The sequence below is a fragment of the Cyclopterus lumpus genome, chromosome 3, assembly GCF_009769545.1.
Source record: "Cyclopterus lumpus isolate fCycLum1 chromosome 3, fCycLum1.pri, whole genome shotgun sequence".
NCBI classification, from domain to species: Eukaryota; Metazoa; Chordata; class Actinopteri; order Perciformes; family Cyclopteridae; genus Cyclopterus; species Cyclopterus lumpus.
The window spans coordinates 13,071,887-13,089,101 of NC_046968.1; the positions used below are offsets into that span (position 1 = coordinate 13,071,887).

At 40.7% G+C, this 17,215-nt stretch overlaps 1 protein-coding gene across 1 annotated transcript in view; it reads left to right on the forward strand.

Annotated features, from left to right (window-relative positions):
- The window catches only part of sox6 (SRY-box transcription factor 6), a 125,859-nt gene that overhangs the window by 7,625 nt on the left and 101,019 nt on the right, over positions 1-17,215 (forward strand). Inside the window, exon 2 of the mRNA XM_034527901.1 lies at positions 10,572-10,641. The gene's annotated coding sequence lies outside the window, so the exon portion shown is untranslated. The remainder of the gene's footprint in view (positions 1-10,571; positions 10,642-17,215) is intronic.

Consider the following 17,215-nt stretch of genomic DNA (forward strand, 5'->3'; position numbering starts at 1 on the left):
CGTATAGGTGTTGTCTTGTCGGAGACAAAGTAACACTTGTTTTTACCCCTTGAAAGGACAGTCTGTAAAATCTACAGAAACTTCACTGAGGAGAGTGGAACGACATTGTGGAATGAGTTTAATGAGTTAAATGTTTGGATTTAGAAAATGATGGCACATTATACGACCACAATTAATCACCCTGCAGGCCGCATACAAATATACACAAATTACCTCAAAACCCTCCCTCCTACAATTATGTGTATATGCAGCTAATTTGCAATAGCGATTTACGTTCACTGTCAGAGCTCGCTGTTCACAGAGTTACGTTCTTGTACCGCAGTGTACAGTCACAGAGAGGAGGACCTTTACTTTATGAACATTTACCATGCTCGTGATGTTTCTGCCAACCTGTACAAAGTGTTTTAGTTGCCCAACCTTAACCATACTTTACTCACCATGACCGCAGGGTTTCTCTGATTCTAACCAAGTGCTTTGTGTTGACTATGCATAACCATAAGAAATGTAAATATCCTTTAGATTCAAGGAGGAGATATTGTAGCAAAAACAAATGAGTCATTGACGGTAAACTCTTTGCAGAAATGTTGGAAAGGTTTCGTGTTCATTACAAAACTGAAAATGTCACAAAAAGATGGAATCAAAAAATTAATTGATAGACAATTTAAACTGACTACTCAATTTACTCAAATATGTTACTAATAGCAAATTAGATGGAAATGACTGTAGATTGTAGTAGACACGATTGGACTTGGCCTCGACATGTGCACATGCAGCAGGGCTATTGGTGCTTTTTTTTGTGTAAGCAAGGAGAACGTCTTTCTGTCTTTGGTTAGTGGTGGGGTTGAGGGTAAACTGGGGAGGTACAATGTTCCTCCTCATCCTCAGCAAAGCTAAATGTATTGGTTGCCATCTGCAGGGTGGAGGAGTTTGGGTTGTGGCCAGGCCAAAGAAAGGCTTCTAATTAAACAGTCATCATTATCAACCTGTGGTTAGTGATCATCATCCCCAACACTGGTTCTCCAAGATGAACATGGAATCGTTGAGGCTTTCCCTGAAGCCTATGCTGGACTGAATTAGAATAGAAGCTGAAATAGAGGAGAAAAGTGCTAGCAAGATATTTTTTTTCTTCTCTTGGCAGAAAATACAGCAGGAGGCCCTGTGCCATATCCACTCAGGTTTAAACAATTACCCGACATCAGAGAACGCCGTAGAGCCTCAGTGTTGGCACAATCGTCATGCTTTTGACTGCTGTACTTCAGGCCATGGTTTCAGACATGGCCAAGTGTCACATGTAAGCGGAGCTTTCGATAATTTCAATTAGTGTAAGAGGTGTGCCTGCAGTATCTGTATCACTGCTGCTGGAGGAGCTTTCCTTTGAGGTTGACAGCCCCTTAATGTAGTATTTCTTGGTTTGATGTGTGAGTGACACAGAGGCGCTCCAAGAGGATGGCAAAATGGTTTATTAGGACCTAATTATGGCTCTGTGATTAAAGGGGAAGTGACTGTGATTAGGAGACCTTGCAGATGATGTGGAAACATGGATGAATATTCAGAGGAGAAATGGCACAGTAGGTATTAGCCTGTGTGTTTTTGTATGTGTGCTTTTTGTAGAATATGCGAGCGCTACAGAGTCCGTTCTGCCTCACGGCAGTCATGTTATGATATCATCTATACAGCAGAGGAGCATTACACATTTAGGCAATTAGGCAAAAAAAAACGCACACATAAGCTACTAAACCCAGTTTTTTCGTGAGTATATATATGTGTACCCGCTTCATGTATGAATTCTAAAATTTGTGGAGAAGCTCTGGTATCCAAAACATAATAATACAAATAAAAAAATGAAGATGGCCTCATTTTTTTTCTTTCTCTGTCTGGCATGTAAGACACTGCGGACTTTCACAACCAATTGAACATGAAACCATGAGGAATGTTCTGTAAAGCCAGGTCTCCTTTGGGCAGCTTAGGGCACGAGTGAAAAAGTGCACATTCTTGTAAACTTCAGAGTATGTTCTGTTTTAATCAAAGGGATAAATAGTCTTATTAGTCTTCATTTAATGGAGAGATTAGCAATGGACTTTCGTCTTTTTTACCCCACAAACTTCGAACTTTTCAGAAATGTGATAGCCACTGCCATTAGAAATCATTTATAGGAGTGTTCTGATGGCAGGAGATTGTCAGCAGGGCCTTGCAATTTTACAATTTCACAACTGACTTCCTCCTTAAAATGACACAGGCTTACCTGCCTATTACTCCCTTTGATTTCTACAGTACATGCTTCTGCGCTCTGAGAGGTATTCATAATAAGCTTAAACTCCACTGGCTTCATTGCTAAAGGGTGCTTATCTCTCGGCTATTCAAGAGAAAGAAGGGTAATATTTTTTCCAATTTCAACATTTCACTGTGAGTCCACAGTCTGCCTAGAATCAAGTTTAGGGGGTTGGCATGCGCACACACATGGATATATGGTCACATACATGCACACATGCACTCACACACTTGCCCATGGCAGTTCTTTGAAAATATGTTTGCCTTTTTAAAAATTGAAATGGTACAGCTGTGTTTTTCTTATAGCTAGATGGAAATCCCAAATTTCAGCACATTTATTAATATTTTATTCAGTATACATTTTAACTCTCATTTCTAAAGGTTGTGGGAACCAGTCTGCTAGTTTTATTTAAAAGTCTGCTAGTCTCTTATAATCAGAGAAAAAATAATTATGAAAAGTGTTTTTCTTTTATTACATAGATCATACTTACCTTGCAGCACTTATTTTGTGTTTGGACACACAATCTAATCCATTTACATTTTCATTTTGTCCCAAGGGAATGTTCAAAGCATACTCAACTTATAAATGTGTACTCATATACAATGTAAGATATACTTGAAAACTAGTTTGCGGTGGCCGTGGAGGGCCTTCTCTCTTTGGTTTGGAGCATTGTCAGCTTTTCTTGGAGAATAATGAGAAGTATCATGTGTTGAACAAGTGAAGAAAACCAAGTGATCTTTCACGTGTTCTGTTGTCAGCACAGTTAACCCCGACCTCATGTTACTATTGTCTAGACAGCCACACGAAAGAGCCCCTTCCTCCTGCTCTTCTGCTGCATTCTCTATGCAAAGACACCCTAACACTAATGGCAGCACATGGAAGCCAACTAAACCCTTGAAGGGAAAAACTAAACCTTAATGACTACCAACATTTAAATACACATAATCTGTAGGTGCAAAGTGTTTGTTTGAACTACATCTTTTTCCAGCAGTTAACAGCGTGCAGTAGATTTGTACTGTGAGTCTGCCTGCTGAGTTTCTCAGTTTTACCATTGCTTGTGCCATGCTGTAATGGGCTCCCAGGACACGACGGGAATATAATAACCGCGTGACAATGTTTTCCTTACCCCCCCTCATTCTCCACTAAATGTAAAATGTGCCCAGAAACATGGCATATATGGCACATGTTGTGATGTCAGTTGTTTTTGCTGGATATGTGAAGCAGTACATTTTGGATTATTTTCCACAATCGGCAGTGCACAGTGCATTATGTCACAAAGGCCACATTGTAGCGAGTTGGGTGTAGAGCAGTGTTGTTTCTCTTTCCCTTGTTCTGTGCATTGCTCAGCCACCTTCTGTGCCTCCAGTCCAGACTGCAGCCTTACTTTATGCACATTTTCTTTCCTTGTGCTGCAATCAATCGACAATGGGCCTGTCGGACACTTAACAAGATGGAGAAAAAAAAACACGCATTAAAAAGTGTGCAGACTAATGGCCAATAATGTTATCCAGACTTGAGCTTTCCCCCCAATTTGATTATTTGCAAAATTGCTGTGGTTATCCTGCTGATATTATATTACTTCTGGATTTGTTAAATTACGGGGTTTCATTTACAAATAGACTGCATGCTCTGTAAAACATGAGTTTAAATGATACGATTAAGTGATAACTGATATATTTTGATTCCTTTGCTGTACAATTGGACTCCCAACGCTGCTTTTGTTCAATGCAGTACGGAATGAAAGAGCCTCCTGTTTTTCCGCTAATTAAATTTTCCACTAACATATGCTGGCAGGAACCTCTTACCTTGTTTGACTTATTTATTGCCTGACTGTAGAGATAATTTGACCTTTCATTTGAAAGGCTCTTTTTTTAATCCAGAAAAGGAGTGTTAAACTCAATTATACCAGTGATCAGTTGCTCAAACACTGCATTTGTTTCCTCTGGGGGGACAAGCCACTCCTGGCCCTTCCACCCCTACAGGGCAACAAGGGGGGGAGAGGTAAATTAGGAGGAAAGAGAAATGGGGATGGGGGCGGGAGGGAGACATGAGTGAGATGAGAAAGGGAGAATGGAGAGAGGAAAGTGCCCTACAGTTCCTGCCATGTCACTGGAGATTTGTGTCCTCCTTTTAAATCATTTCCCTCTTAAGAAGATTAAGAAGGCAGAAATATTCTCAAACTGATCATTTTCCCTCCCCCTAAATAGACTCATTTGCATTTGCAGACGCTGCTATTAATTGTGGGTTTCAAAAAAAGACAAATGACCTCTACAACTGTAAAGAAAAAGGACAAAAAAAAGAGGGTATAATGTTAATTGTTAAAATGGCTGCACAGGGGCCTGTGGAGCCAGAGCAACACTTATGCCCCCATTGGTATCAGATTTACATCATGGCCACATATGCTACACTGCAGGCTTATTTTCTTTTATTTATATGAGCGATAAATCTTGGTCAAGATTTCAGTCATTTCTTTCTCAAGTAAATGGAGATGTCCTTGTTGTCATTAACTTGGTTTATGTTCCATCAGAGTAGGACTACCAATTTTACTTTTTATTTATCACTTGGAAAGAAACATGCGTTGTCATGCTGTTATTCTGTAGATTACAGTGTTGGGTTATATGAATGGAAGAGTGATTTTCCAACATGGAATATGAATGTTTAAGTGGAGTCCCTCATTTCTGAGAACACGGCAGCCTATTTAAGACTCTCTTGTTCCAATGCTACGAAGGTTTCACACGAGGCCTTAAAGTTGTCTGCCTGCATTGTGCTCAGCTCGCCGCTAAAACAATTATTTTCCAACTTACGTCTGCTTCTGCAAATCAAAAAATGTGCGACAGCAATACAAGTCATTGGCGTAAAAGGCCACAATCAAATAGTGCGTCCGTGCTTCTCCTCGAACAAGGAAACCCCTGAATATTTTGCGAACACCAATGCCTTGTTGTAACCCGATCATTTATGGATCAGTCGTTTCCTTTCTGGTTTAATTCACCATGTGATTGATTTTCAGCACCATACTGTTGGAAAATATCCACACTAAACCGTGCCTGAAATAGGGAATCATTTGAATACAGATGCTTACGGCTTAGGCCTTGTCACTGGAAACCGATTGGAGCCAGAAGACAATTGCAGGTTGATTATGTTGCTTCTGACAGAAGTTGCAACTCCTTTGTACAAGGCAGAGATATTTGCATCTAAATGCTTATTGTAGACATCTAAACAGCATAAAGACTGATTGTAAATACCAGCTGTTGGGCTGTACTCAGGAATACAAAAAGGATTTCAATAAGGGAAATTGGCATAGAAATGAGGAAATTATTTTCAAACAGTGGAGCTGAAATCAATAAGTAGGCAATGGTGGCGTTTTGTGTGCTGGTTGTATTTGTCATTTGTCGTGAATCTATTTACAGTATGTTGTATTCTAACTAGTGAAAACAGTGTTTTATTCAGATGAATTACATCTTTAGATACTGCTGCAGGCTGTTATATTTTTTGGATGGACAGTGCAGGTGTTACAGATGCGTGTTACATTGTGTTACAGATGGGTAAAAGCGGAAGGAATTTGAGGTTGGTTAATTTATCAGATGGGAAATGTACAGTAACCCGACTGCTGTGATGTATTTGACATATGCCGTTTTGCTTTTTACAGGTATTTGATATAGTTGAAACACGCCATTCCAACCTTTGTAATATTTGTGTGTCTGTGCATGTGTTTGTATGTGTCTACCGTATGTAAGTGCAGTTAGATGTGTGTGTGTGTGTGTGTTTGTGTTTGTGTGTGTGTCTGCCCAAAGCAGAGTGATGCCCCTGCTGATTCTGCTCCTCCAGCTCTTTGTCCTGCAGCACTCAGTGTGTCTGCCTCCTCGGGAGACTGGCAGGCTTCTCTAGTGTGGCTCCACAAAGGCCCAGCCTCCTTTGAGGTGTTAAAAACTTCCATTTATGCATCTCCCTGGACAAAAAAGCACCAAGCCCATTTGAGTCCAGTAGCAACACAGGCAGACATTGTGGCCACGCTTCTCCAGCACTCATTTCACAGATTCTAAAACCAGTATGTGGTGAACAGGATTTGAGCGGCTAAAGTGCCCCGTGAGGGCCAGGCGATAAGAGGGGAGAAACGCCACCACGCAGTAAACTAGAAGATGGGTCCAGGAAAATAAACACATTACCTGGGAGAGAGCGAAAGACTTGTTTTCATACCCTTGTCCTCAAGTTACACAAATTCCCCTGAATAAGAAAGACGCAGAGAAATAAACCTGAACAAAAGACAACTAAATTTGAGTGTTTATATCTTGGAAGTTAAAAAAAGGCATATTAGCAGTGTGCAAAAAGCCTATTCTGTGTTCTCTGTCTTTACAGTCTTTGCAGTGAAGAATGAGTGAGAGGGAATCAAAGAGAATTGATAGGTTGCACGCCCGCCTGTTAGGAGCACTGGGGACTGAATGCCGTCCACCATGGTCATTTGTCTCCCCTCACCCTGCCTCAACCCAGTTGCTCAGAAAATAGACTTTCATTCTTGTTATTTGACGAGCAGCACATGAAAGCGTCGCTTAGCTAGAGCACTGTATTGGTATCAGGCTATTTATTGTAAAAAACTCCGGGGGAAAAAATAGATGCAGATATTATTTTCTGCTTTATCTGACCAGCTCTTCCAAAATACCCGTCACTGTTTTACTCTCAATCAAGATATTTGAACTGGAGTGACACTCTGCTCGTCTTTCCTGACACGTTGGTGCGAGATATTTTGTGAGCGTCTAGTCTGCTGTAGTTCAGTGTCAGGACAGGACCAGCAAGACACATACAAAAGGCAGTTTGAGAGAGAAAGAGGGTAAAGATAAAAAGAAGAGAGATTTGTAAGGCTGTGATAGTTAACGGTGTGCTAGAGCATGAAAAGCTGTTTGCACGTGATTGTTTCCAACACCAAATAACTCAATGATTCGATGGAGAAATACAGCTTGTCTTATAACACAGGACTGACTTTATCTCACCACTAGGAAGTGATAAAAATCTGTACGCTAACAATGAATTTGGCACATCGATCTGGGCCAAAGTGTCCACAGTTTACCTGAACACCAGCTGTTTCCTGTATGGTGATTACTCACTGCATGACAACTGTTGTCTCATATTTCACATATGATGCTACTGCAGAGAGAGACTTTAGAACTGGATATTTAACACGTGTTCAATTATTATATCAGACACTTCTGTACCAGAATGATCTGAGCCTCACCTCCACACTGCACCCCCAGCTTCCCTCCTCTTCCTCCCATTTCCCTATTTCCCCTGGGTCCACTGTTATAGCCTCACCTCATTGCATCCCAAACTCCCCCATGCAGCCCCCGGCCTGACTGACTGTGTGGCTGCTGCTTCTGCAGAGATAACCACACAGCATCCAGGTAGGGAGCAGCCTGCTGATGGCATAGATTACCTCTATTGTCAAAATAACTAACTCGGCAGAATTCCTACTTTAGCGTGTTTGGACCGAGGAGAGAGTGAGTATTTGGAAAGGCGGATTGGGGATATATATAAAAATATATAATTTTTTTTTTTTAAGCAGATCTGGATGAATTCCAAACAGAAGTACACGTTTTGGCTTTCCTCATGCATATCCACACAAAACTATACATGATGAAATGTGCATTTACTTATGTGTTCGCAGCAGGGAGGTAAACATACATGCAATATGTCCGATATCATACTGTAACGCCCCCCGAGACAAATGTGTGATATTGGATTATATAAATGAAGTGACTTGACTCTGTTGTTTTAATGCAATATAGAGTTAAAGTATGTGAAACATAAACCCTGTGTTTGGTCAGGACCGCTAAGTAGTGGTTGTTCTCCCCTGTGCTGTATACAGTTGTGGCGATGTTGTCTATTGATACTGAGCCACTGTCACATGATGGTTGAAAAACACATCTAAAAATGAAATCTAGCGTACAACCCACACTGTACATGAACACATGTCTGGCATTTGAAGGTTCAGTTGATTTGAAAGTGAATCTTTCTGAGCGGTGAGTGTAAAAGTGCTTTCTTCTCATACTGTACAAGGGGCTTTAGCTCAACAGGCGTTTCCAGCAGACATGTTTGCTGTGTAATATAAAGATGCATAAGCAGTTCCTACGTGGGAGGTTTAAGTACAAGTGGAGGGTGAAACTTATGTTGAAGCCAGTATTGGAGCAGAAATGTGCTTCGATATGAAAGCTTTCGTGGCGACTCGAGTCTGTGCTTGTTTGCATTTCCATGTGTGTGTGTGTGTGAGCGCTTTGGCTGGTCATAGGTAAAGGAAAAGGCCACTCTTTGACAGGAATGCCACAGGTGGCAGTGAGCTCTGTGCCCCTGCTCCTTTGATGTCAGCTCCATCAGTCTGGATCTGAGAGCTGGACCTCCAGTATTCTCAGTGTATTTGTTTTGTGGCCTAATGGGGCCAAATTTACTTTTCATCTCGCCCTTACCGTTTGTCGAAAATAGTAAAATAATGGAACATATTTCGTTTGAGAATGTGGACAATTTGTGAAGGAAAATGTGAAACTAATAATTTGAATTTGGGGTTGACTGAAATTGTGTTTAATAAGTCCCAGATCCTCTAATTAGGAATGGGGGAGTGCCTGTTTTATGTTTCCTGGCTGTAGGTCTAATTCGCAGCAGGAGAAAAAGCTGCTACATGCAGCTACAACAGGCCGGTTGACACTGACTCTTATTACACCACAGGGATTACTACATTTGCTTCATTATAATATCATTTGGGTTCACTCATTTGCAATTATAAATTCCTTTGTTTTTTTTTCTCTTCCTCAGACAAATAATTACCTTTAAATAACCAATGAAAAAAATGAATACTTTCCCCCATATATTATTTACCTCATTGTTTCCAATTAACATCACATTATGGATTCAAAGGTTTGTTAATGTCTACTCTCTGTAATTATAAGAGCTCTCATTAGGCATACCCAGAATTAAGTCCATAGTCGGATGTTTGACAAAGACTGGTTGAATGAATTGCCAACCATGTAATATGTGGTGTATCCAGCAGGCAGGGGTTGTTGCGTAGACTGAATATCTCCTAATATAATCGCGTTTGTGCGAGTACGGGAGTGGGTGGTTGCAGCTGGAGCATAGTTCAGAACAGTGAAATAGTGTGTGTTTAGTGTCATTTGAGAGGCACAAGAAGACTTTAAACTCAGAGGTGCTATTCGTAACAGCTTTCCATTCAGCCGAGGTCACCTGGGTCCTCTCTCCCCCATTGTCACCTCCAGCCTCAAGGCCACCACATTCAGACCCTGCTGCAACTCTTGCCTTTATCTGGCTCACACTGTCAGCCCTTCAGCCTCCCACGTAGCAGACTACACGCTGTGCTCTGACAACAATGCAGTAATAGTTGGTACATTTATCTGATCTTCTTGATTATGGTTTATGGGTCGCGGCGATGGGGAGACTGAGGTTCTGTAGCGCAAATTAGTGACAGATCAGTTAATCGTGACCTTAAAAAACCCTTGGCCTTGTTTAATTGGCAGTGCTGAGGCGGACTAATTGTATAAATCAGCTGGTAATGAGATCTTGGCTTATTGTGAAAAACAAGATAATGTGAGAACATTAACATGAATGAGCTTACAGCAGCTAGATGGTCTGATCAGTGAGTGGTTATTTCTCTATTGTCATAACTTCTGTTGGAATTTGGAGCCTAAAAGTCTAAACTTGTACTGTACCGGACTTTACCGGCTTTGTGTGCCTTCTCTAACAAAGCTTTAAGTTGCAGCACTTTAACAGACACGCTGAAACTAGCAGAGCATGCATGGCCCCATAATAAATCATTAGCAGGCAGACCTCGAAGAAAGAAGGAAAAATTAAATAAAACGACTGCTTTATATATGAAAGCTGTTTATTATTCAAATCTGCCAACTGGAAGACGGATTAATGAGGTAGCAGAGAAGCAGATTCTAAACATTGTCTAGGACGTATTCCCATTGATGACAGCTGTGAGGACTGGAGGTCAGACACTAACAAAGCTGTTTTACATTAGCTCAGCTGTGGAGACTCTGACCCTCAGCCAACAGTCACTCTGGTCTCAGCTCTCGCTCTCTATTTGTTCCAATGTAGGTAAATGCAGTTATGCAAGACCATTACTGATTTTAACCATGCTCCAAATTCACTGGTGGTTTTAATCAAATGAAAGCAAATACAATCATTAACACCCATATTTAAGTGTTGTTTTTGTGGAATTTTAATCAAATGCAAGACATTTATACAGTGGTCATTAATACAAATATCATGTTTCATACAGCTAAAAAAAGCCTTTTTCTGTCTTCAGGTTTTTACATGAATTCAAAATCAGCCGACCACTGATCGCTGGAAGCCGGGGATTGAGTCTTTCAGTTTTTGTAAGTATCAATTTGCCTCTTCAGCTGTTTCTGTCTTGCCACATGTCTCATACACCCCCGCTGTCTTTCACCCACACTGAACACCTGCATCAAATGAGGTGGACAATTGCACCACAATGTATGCAGAAATAGACTTTTATACAGGCGCAAAGTCACTGACAGACATTTCAAACATAAGATGTTTATTGGTCCTTGTGTGATATGATCCACTTTATTGTTTGAGTTGCAATTTTAAGGTTAAATCAGGCTTTTTAGTATTCACATTTAAAGAGTTTCAGGACGCAAAAAAAATATTTTGCTATTCAAGAGAAAAATGTTTTACAAATGTTTTCACAGGTGACACTGGTCAGAAATGTGAAACGTTGAAAGTCATTAGCTGAGAAGCATATTATTAACTGCATACTAATTGTGTCGGTACCACATGAGAGCATTCTCTACCCTTTCCCCCATAGCTGCATCAGACCTATGTTTAACTCGGGTCAGAGTCACAGAGCAAGCTTTGTGTAACTCCAGTCCTCTGCATCTATGAAAATGTTACTGCTGCTCGTGTAGGTTTTCTAATAAAAATGTATCTTAGATATTAAGCAAATAAAGGTGCGGAACTTCATTGATATTATTCTTTTCTTCCAAATGTCATATCATGCAAGTCATATTGAGGAGGAGCTCTTCAATAACAGCCAGGAAATGTCTCTCTGAATTCAAAGTTCATGGCCATTTACTATTGTTTGCTCGTGCCATTTCACATCGCACACTGTCTTCCGTCGAGCAGCGAGCCACCTCTGCTGCTGCACGTTCATTTGAGTTTGTTGTGAATGGCTTGAACTCGTAAAATAGTTGCGCTATTTCATTATCGGTCAGATAAACACAAATAGATCTCAGATGAAATACAGTAGTAGTTGAGATCTTATACACCTGATCATTGCGCATATGCCAGTTTCCATTCAAAACATGGACAGAATTGGATGCGAAGTCAAGAACAATACATCTGTGACTGATATTAGCGAACGGAATCAGCCAATGGTTTGAGGTCTTATACACCTGATCATTTACGATGACAGTTTCCCCTTCTCTGTATTTTGAGATACCCAATACCAGATGTTATGTATTATGATCATATTTTCCAGACAATATAATAAAAGATGCAAAAGTAAAGATTATTTGCGTTGCAATTCAGGGACAAATTACCTAAAGTTTTTAATGTTTACGCATCAGTGTTGTTGTCAAAACTAGCGACAGTAAAGAAAAACATTGCAACGCTGTTTGAAAATAAGATAAAATCTACTTGAGCTAGGGCTACAGCCCCCTGCTGGTCCAGCAAAAAATACCCCTCCTCAGTTAGCTAATAAATTGCATCCTGAAGTTTTGATAATACAGACTTAATAGTTACGTGTTATGTTATTAAGTTGTGTTAATGTTATTAGGTACCTGTCAGTATTTCTTGTAAATGAAAATATTGCGTTAGATTCTCATACAATCTTAAATGTATATCCTTTGACCTACAGGTTTAATTAATCTCAAAACATGACAGGAAGTAATTTAGTTTATGTCTGGATCGCTTATAGAACACGTTTAATTACACGCCTGCAATCTAATTTGGAAACACCTGAGAATATGTTAGACCATCTGAAGAGGCCATACGCACTCTTTGTTAGTGTGTCCCATTTATCTAATAAGAAACAGCCTCATGGTCTCACAGCTCTCAGACCACTATCAATGGCACCACTCAAGGGGAGGATGTGGGTGAGACATTTTGTCAGAAATTAAATAAACAGCACTTCACCATAAAATGAAAATGAATAACCTTTTATTATTTATCAAATTAGCTTCTTCAGCCCACTGACCCTGCAGTGATTATGGTCAATATGTTTCTGAGTACAGACCGTCTGACAAAGACTGCCTAACAAAGATTTTAATTTCATCAGCCTTATTAATTCTGAGGATCCCAGTGCGAATTTGCAAAACTAATTTTTGCACATGTTACCTGGCTAGAATGTGGAACATCCACCTAATCGTTGTCCATCATCCTAGACTCTGCATTCAATCAATAGCTTGTATTAGTCATGAATGACCACGTTTCTAAAGGCCTAATATGCTTTTAGTGTTGGCCATTTCATTAGGTGGGTTATTGTCTGGGCTCTCTTTACAGTGGATGATTTAGTACGGTCTATATTTAACCACATGAAAATGAGCTAACCTCTGAGTTTATTATTATTATTATTATTTGAAGGTTTGATGGACTTTATTACATTTTGAAAAGAGTACAAACCTAATATGGATTTGGCTGCTGTCCTGCTTCTCAAGGTATGTTCCCTTGTACTGGAGGACAGGGTTTCACCGTAGCTATACGACAGAAAACGGGACTAGAGAACATGCCATTAATCTTCTTGCTACCCCAGCTGTGGAAACTAATGCATAACTAAAAGTCCGGTAAAATGAATTAATGATTTCAACCATGAACTTTTCTCCCAAAACGCCATGAATCGTCTCCAACTGATAATGCACCACGACCCTGGAGTGTGAAATCCCTGTTGCGTTGAGAGTAGCCAGTTAATTGATTCGCAAATTATTTAAAGTTTGTGGTGCCCAGGGGAGTGCTACACTGTAATGACGGCCCATTTTGAAAGAGTTGAAAAACTCTTCCCAGGCAAGCCAGTATTAAATAGTAACTGTAATCTTAGAAGTCTAATCTGAGCCCCATGAAGAGAGATGGTGTCGAGTATTGTGTTGTTAGATTGGGTCAGCTGAATATGCTTTTTAAATTGTATCTCATAGTAAATGGAAGATCTAATTTCATTATTCTCTATCCTCTTTTAGAAGCTTTGTTTTTTATTTCCTCGTGCTTTTTATTTTTTCTGGGGAATCATACAATATGAAGGATCATTTTAAATACAGATACAAAGGTATTTTAAATAGAAAAATATATAAAGTCAGTTTACAAATGCCATTGTTTCTCTTCTAGGCATTGGTCCGTCACAAACAAAGCCATTAACTTCTGTTGAGTGTTTGGCTGCAAAATAAATGGGATTTGACTGACTTGGACAAAGTGAAATGCTGTTTCTTGCAACTCTCAAAGCGTGTGATATTATATAATATATATATTATATATATATACGCACACGATAAGACCTGGACTCAAGCACTAGCCGGTCAATTCTGCACAGAAGGCTTCATCTTGTAGCATCCACACTGTACGTTGCATTGCTTTTTAGTCACATTTGTTTGATCTCTGTGTTAATATCAAGAAGCCTCTAATCTCAAACCATTAGCAACTGCTGTCATTCAGACACACGGTGTCGGCCTGATTTAAATAAAATGAAATGAAGATAGTTGTTTCTGGTCCCTTGGCTTCACTCATTGCCATAAACATATGCTCTGTGCCCCGCTTCTTTCCATCTTATTTATGACTTTAATTTGTTGTGTGGGCTGCGCAAGAAATCAAATTTAATTCCAATCCCTCCCAGGGACCCTGTCATATAATAACATGGTAATTTCTGTGTATCCTTTTGAAAAATGAGGAAATTAATTCTTCCTGACATGTTCTAATTATTCCAGTGTGAACGGTGGATGGGCTCCCCTCCACCTTCCCACCCCCCACCCCCCCATCCCCCTAAGTGTCAGTTGCCGACGGGTGGCGAGGTGCTAATGCTGACCAGCAGCGCGTTTAATTTGAAACATGAGCAGACACCTTTCAACACACCTTCCTAATGTTGGAGTGGCTCACACAAATTAATTCACTACTCATCTGGCAGCTCTGACTGAGGTGTGTGTGTGTGTGTGTGTGCAGTGTGTGTGTCTAGGTTGGAGGGGGGGGTCATTGGGACACTATTGCTAAAGGTAACATACGTTGTGTGTGTGCATGTGTCAGTAGTACACTGTATACATGCAAATATGTCAAGTGTGTGTGTGTGTGGACCATGTGCTGGCCAGGTATCACCATATTTCATGTGGGTGTTGAGATGGCGTAAAGCCATCTGCTATCATATTGGGATTTCTTGGACAGCTTTTCTTCTCCTCTCTGGATTTCCCTACTCTCGAACCGTACTGTACCTTTTCACACATCCCAATGCTCACTGAGAGCATTGAAAGGCTTATTTAATTAGACTGTCATCAGCAGTCTTTAGCTTACCACTTCAATCTGCATCGGGACACTACTGGCAGAGACGTTGTGGAACAATGAGCTTGCGTTTCTAATAAAATAAATAAATTATCTAGTGATTTCTTATGATCATAATAATTCTAATTTCAATCCAGGGTTGCTATTGACTTTAAATCAGTAAAACAATTAAATAAAATGAGTTAAACAAACAACATTTACTGAACGTTGGAGTCTGGTTAAAACCATAGGACTCTTAATTGATTTGGTATGTATGTGTGTCATCTATGGTCCATAGAGCAGAGGGCTCATAGCCGTGGCGTCATGTTCGAGGAGAAGAGAGCATGGCTTTGTGAACGGTGGGTGGGTCCCCCCATGACTCAGAGAGGGGAGAGGCGTCAACATGGCCGCCCGGTCCACAGGGATTAAAGTGCCCCCCTCACACCCTGCAGGGTTAATCACTGCCATTTTGGATCCACGCAGAGGGAGCAAATGCACTCTCCATCACTGTGGAAGACCTGAGACACAAGCCACCAGTTAGGCTGCCACTCTGTGGGAAAATCTGCTTCCTTAGCTTGTTTCCACTCTGCACAATAGAGAGTGTTGAGCCCTGGTTAACTTGTCTTAAGGAGTCCCTGGATCGGTGCAGACTCTTGCTGTCTGTATCCTCCTCTTTGGATATTGCAATGTTTTCTCATATGGCTTTGGTTAAGGGATATAACAAGTGACCTGGGATATAGCTGGTAGGATCTGTGTAGCTAACTTCTGTGACTCACACTACGTGAGCCTGTTAATGACTGAAGACTGAGAGTGCCGTCTCGTGCCAAGACCCACATGGCTGCTGGCGGTGCATTAAATCAGCAGTCAATTTGACTGGAAGTTTGAAATCTGGGCTAGGGGTTGCACTGAAGCCGTGTTAATAGCTAGCTTGTTGTCCATATGGCGCTGCTTTATTAGAGCACATTTGTTGCAGATGGTGGAAGACTTGGTTAGGCAGAGGCAGCTTTTGGCAGAGGCGCATTCTTCGAAAGGGCTGCTGTGCTGCTCAGACTGGTCCAGGTCCGCTTATTGATGTCTATCCTCCCCGCTTCTCTTTAACCAAAAAGCATGTCCTTGAATTGTGGCCTAGCCTTGATTTAAAGGCATCCTCATTTAGTTTTTTTTCTTTTTGTGTGTGTGTGTGTTCGGAGAAGAGCAAATACAATGTGGCTCAGTCACTTTTTCCTGAGTTTGGTCATTTGCTCTCCAAACCGCTAGCTAAGTTCAGTTGTCTCTGACCACAATGGGACTGTAGAAAGCAGGCGCAGCTGAGGAAACACAAGCACACAGAGAGTGAAAGAACAAGGGTTATGGAATAAGACCAATGATAAAGATAGAAACTGAGCATAGCCTAATCTATTTCACTTTCTCTGCTGCTTTCAGCAAGTCTGCCCAGGGATTCAGCTACCAGTAACATAAATAAACACACATTGTGATAATAAAAGAGTGCTCTGTTAATCCTGAAACTATACGTTTCATACCATTTCTATTCATCTCCGATTACTGGTTTTCAATGTGTATGAGAATTTTTGTTTGCATCTACTGTGAGTTCGGAGCAAATTCACATTTGTGTTGGTATTGTTTTTAGTTTGTGTGCGCCTGCTTTAGAGTCTGTGTGCTTTTTGCACTCAGAGAAGTGAGGAGACACGCTTGATCTGCTCTGCACTGTTTGACGGTTGTTTTCTCACGTTGTCACTGACTTGGTGTTCTGTGGTGTGGTGATGGTATTATGTGCACTGGGCCCAGCTGAGTGGAGAAAAGAGCAGAGCTGCAGCGCCCCTAGCTATGCCACTCCCGCCTCCCCAGACACCTTATTGTGAGAAAAGTCTCGGCTGAGCCCTCTGGGCCTTGTGGATCCACTGCCTTGCTAAGTGCTGGCCAGACTGAAAGGCACAGTGTCCTTGGGCTCAGCTCATTCTTTCCATTCTCTCAGAGGCTTTGTCTTATAAGCCACGAGAGCAAGACAAGAAAATGCCAAATTAAACCATGTCACTAACAACTTAAGGTGGTTAAGGTCTGAGACGTCATTTCCTGTTGCGTTTTGTGTTATTCATGATAATACACATACACGGTTGTTGGTTCAGAATAAGAGCATTTTTCTTTCTCTCTGTGTTTGAAAAGTAGATTTGCCTGCAGCCACTTTGATCTGCAGACTTTCAAGCTTTTCTTAAATTATGGAATTGAATAGAAGGATTAGTGGAGTTGAAGTGAAATGACATGTTATTGTGCTTAACGTTTTTGCGAGATATCTGTGCGATTCTTCAGTGTATAAGGCTCGTTGTGAGATTTGAGAGACGTTATAATATTTTTACCACTTAAAACCAAGCACATGGAAGTCCTAATCAATTTCTTTACACAATAAAAGTGCATATTATACAGACCAATAACATAAGCTAATGGAAACCAGTTGCAAATCATTTTTAGCCATGTGTCGCCAAAATT